Source organism: Solanum pennellii, chromosome 9 (genome assembly GCF_001406875.1).
Source record: "Solanum pennellii chromosome 9, SPENNV200".
Classification (NCBI taxonomy): domain Eukaryota; kingdom Viridiplantae; phylum Streptophyta; class Magnoliopsida; order Solanales; family Solanaceae; genus Solanum; species Solanum pennellii.
The window spans coordinates 46,409,776-46,413,774 of NC_028645.1; positions in this window are offsets into that span (position 1 = coordinate 46,409,776).

Here is a 3,999-nt window from a genome sequence, read left to right on the forward strand (position 1 = left end):
CTACTAAACAGGTTGTAACATAAACTAACCTTAGCCCTCATAATTTCCTAAACTGAAATTGCTCCTCCTTCTCTCTTCTTTCTCTCTCCCAAAGAAACCCCATTGAATACAAAGATAAAGGTGGATTCTAGGGATGATAAAGTTCAATTTTATCCATCAAACTTCATCAATCAACCATGTATGGGATTCCTTTCACCTTTGCAATCTTTTTCTCCAAAGGGTTCCTCCAAATTGATTTCAAATAGTAGAGTTCTAAGTGGATTTTCTTCCAATACGAAATTGATCTTGTGAATTGCTTTGTTTATGATTCCTTTGGATATTATGAGTATATTAACCTTTATTATAACTCAATTATGTTTATTCTTGATATATTGGTCTCAATTATAGAAGATGACCTATTCCCCTTAACCCTAGGTTGTGATCTTGAATTGAATTGTATTGTATTGACTTAATTGGTTTGGTTAGTATGTGAATTACTATTCTATGTTGTTATTATGAATATTATTATTAGATTTTGATACATTTTAATCCAATTATGGTAGTTCTTGAGTAATTGACCTAGATGGTGAAGTAGACTATGAACTTGATCTAAGTCTCTAATTCTAGGCTATGAACTAGTGATGAATTGTTGTATAGTGATTCAATTGTCCTTATTATTATGTTGGTTACTCTTATTTGAAGCTATTTTACCATTGTTGGATTAAGTTGGAGGTTGATGATAAGACCTTGATGAAGGCATTTTGAAGGAAATCGAGTAAGTCTTGTAATCTCTATTCATTACTTCAATTATGGTTACTTGTGATTAAGTGATGATGTTGTATTGAAGTATACTTTATATTAATATTGATAGGGTTGGTATGATGTTGAATTGAAATGTCTTAACTATGGTTTGTGAGGTGTTGGCTAAGTTGTAAATGTTATAAGGATGGTAATAATTTACCAATGTGCCTTATTAAGAAGTGATATGTAAATGTGTTACCCTCACTTGTGTGAATTGTAATGAAAGGATAATACTCATACAATTCTTATTGAGCTATGAGGATGATGATTATAAAAGGGGTAGACCCTATGACCTTCATAAAGCTATGATGATTAATAAAGGTATTAAAGACATTTCAAAAGGACTCTAAACTTAGCACCGAGTGAACTAGAGTAAGGAGTGTCCCTTTCCACATAGGTAAGGTAGGATCACTAATATACTCTTGAGATTGGAGACTATAATGTATGTAGTGTAAAGAGGGTCCCAAATATATCTCCTAGGTTTTGAACTATGTTTCACCTAGTAATACTAGCTAGTGGATCCACGTAGTTGCTATGTTCATGTTTTGGTACTACCTTGGCAAGTAGTCCGCCTTCCTTCGGTGTAGGGTTCCATGACACCGGATTCCACATTAGATCATGTGGTCTATGTCGGTTAAGGCAAGATGTTCCCAAAAGTAAAATAAAATAATAAAATGGACTCTAACTAAGATAACTTGGGAGGTGTGACTGAGGGGTATGGGACTCTACCTATACATTGTACTAGTTAGCCATGAGGGAATTCTTAGAAGGATGTTCTTATATATGTATATGCTCATAAATTTAAATGATATGAATATGATGATCTTACATGTTGATGATACTATATGATATTGGTTCCACTTGTAAATATGTGTTTGGTCTTAAGTGCTAAAAGTATGATGATGATGTTTACTCATAATGATATGTTATGTGAAGTTATACATTGGTTATGGTTCTTGTTAGGTTTACTTGATTGAATAGGGTTAAGGGGTTTTGCTTAGTCACTGCACTAGAGAACTTAATTAGGGTTCATGAGTAAATTGTCTTGCTTTGGTTATGTTGAAATGAACTCTTGTCCATGCTTGTTGACATTATAACTTGATGATAGAGTTGTATTGATTGTACGTTCAAGTATGTTGATATGCTTATTGACTTGACTAGACTTAGTATTGTTGGTCTTGTGGTGTATATTATCTTTACTTAATGAATATGTCTTATTGATTGGTATGGTCTTCTTGTATGTGCATAAAGGTTTTTCAAAGGAAATTGCATACTTTAATGAAATGTCCCTTTTTAGCATGATCTTATGTTGTGTGTGCATATGATCTCATACTTAGTACAAGTGATGTACTAACCCCATTTTCTCCCTTTTTCCCAAACATTTTAGGTTTCGGTCGTTGAAGGGATTTTGAGAAGACTTTGATGGAAGAGTTGGAATTCTCACTCATCCAAGTTGGGTAGGTTATCACTTTCCGAGGGCAATGCCACTATCAAGCTATTGATGTTGTTCTAGTCTTAAATATAATATGTTCATTTCTTTAATTTGAGTATTAAAAATTGTATAGCATATATCTGGCTTTTATTGTATTGTTGTATGGACTACGCCCAATTTATATACTATTGTATAGATGGTTATGAGATGCGACATCCGGTTTTAAGACTATGTTATATCTTATATAGATATATATATATATATATATATATACATATATAAGAGACTAGTCTTAGTCCTCGATGAGGACGACGGTGCCGGTTACATCTCGGGGGTGCTCCCCTGATGTGACAAACTTGATATCAGAGCATGAGGTTGAATATCTTAAGGGTCGATGTGAAACTTAACCATGTCTATGTAGATTCTTATTCATAATTGTGAAGCGTGCCACACTTCTGAGTGAGAAGCTATATAATGCTTAGGAAATTCAACTTTTCTTGGAAATCCAATATTGCGCCTCTAGAATATTATTATGTGTTCTCTTCTAAATCCTTTATTGTGATTATAGGTAATGAATACTCGAAGAACAGTCGCTCGAAGACTTGATGAAGGGGTTGCCAATGCGGGAGCTCCTCCCCGAGGCAATCAAGTCCCTCCTCTTGAAGAAGTTGCTAATGATGACCAAGCTTCGGTCAATCCTCCACTTTTGACAGAAGGTTACATAAGGGCTGCCTTTCTCCAAATGTCCCAAGCCATTAATACTCAAGAACAATCCGTCACTACTCAAGCTCAAGCCATGACGGCCCAAGCTACCGGGAGGTTGTACCCCGAGAAAACCAACATATGGGCACCATGGCACCCTGTTTGAGGGATTTCACTAGGATGAATTCCCCTACTTTCTATGGTCCAAAGTTGAGGAAGACCCCCAAGAGTTCATTGATGAAACCTACAAGATCCTCTATGCTATAGTGTTGACTACCAGTGAGAAGTTCGACTTAAGCACTTACCAACTCAAAGATGTGGCCCAAACTTGGTACGTCCAATAGAGAAGTAATAGGCATTTAAGAGGTGGAGCGGTGACTTGGGAGATTTTTCAAAAGTCTTTTCTTGATAGGTTCTTTCCTATGATAAAAGGAAGGCCAAAGTAGAGGAATTCATCAACCTTTGTCAAGGAGGTATGAGTGTACTTAACTACTACTTAAAATTCACTAAATTATCAAAGTATGCTCCTTCTTTGGTTTTCGATCCTAGAGATGAAATGAGTCGTTTTGTAATGGGAGTGTCCGATGACTTGAAAGAAGAATATCATTTGGCTATGCTACACGACAATATGAACATTTCTCGTCTCATGTTTCATGCTCAACAAGTGGAAGAGAAAAAGTCTAAGAGAAAGAGTAGAGATGCTAAGAGGGCAAATTCTTTTGATGGGGGTTCTTCAAAGGGTAGGATTGATATCCTAGACAAGCCTAGGTTTAAGAAGAGGTCTTGTCATCAAGTTCCTACTGAATTTCCAAGGCTCGTGATGATAAGGTGTCGAAACCTAAGTATCAAAAGGGTAAAGGTACTAGCTCACCAAGCAAGAAGCAAACTTGTGGAAAGTGTGGCAAGAATCATTATGTTGATTGCCTTATTGGGATGGACAATTGCTTTGGGTTTGGCAAGAGCGGCCACAAGGTTAGGGATCGCCCAAATGTGAAGGGGAAAGACAAAGGTAGCGGGCAAGTTAGTGTTTCTAATGTTGATGCTCCGAAAAAGAATCATTTTTATGCTCTCCGCTCTAGAGGTGT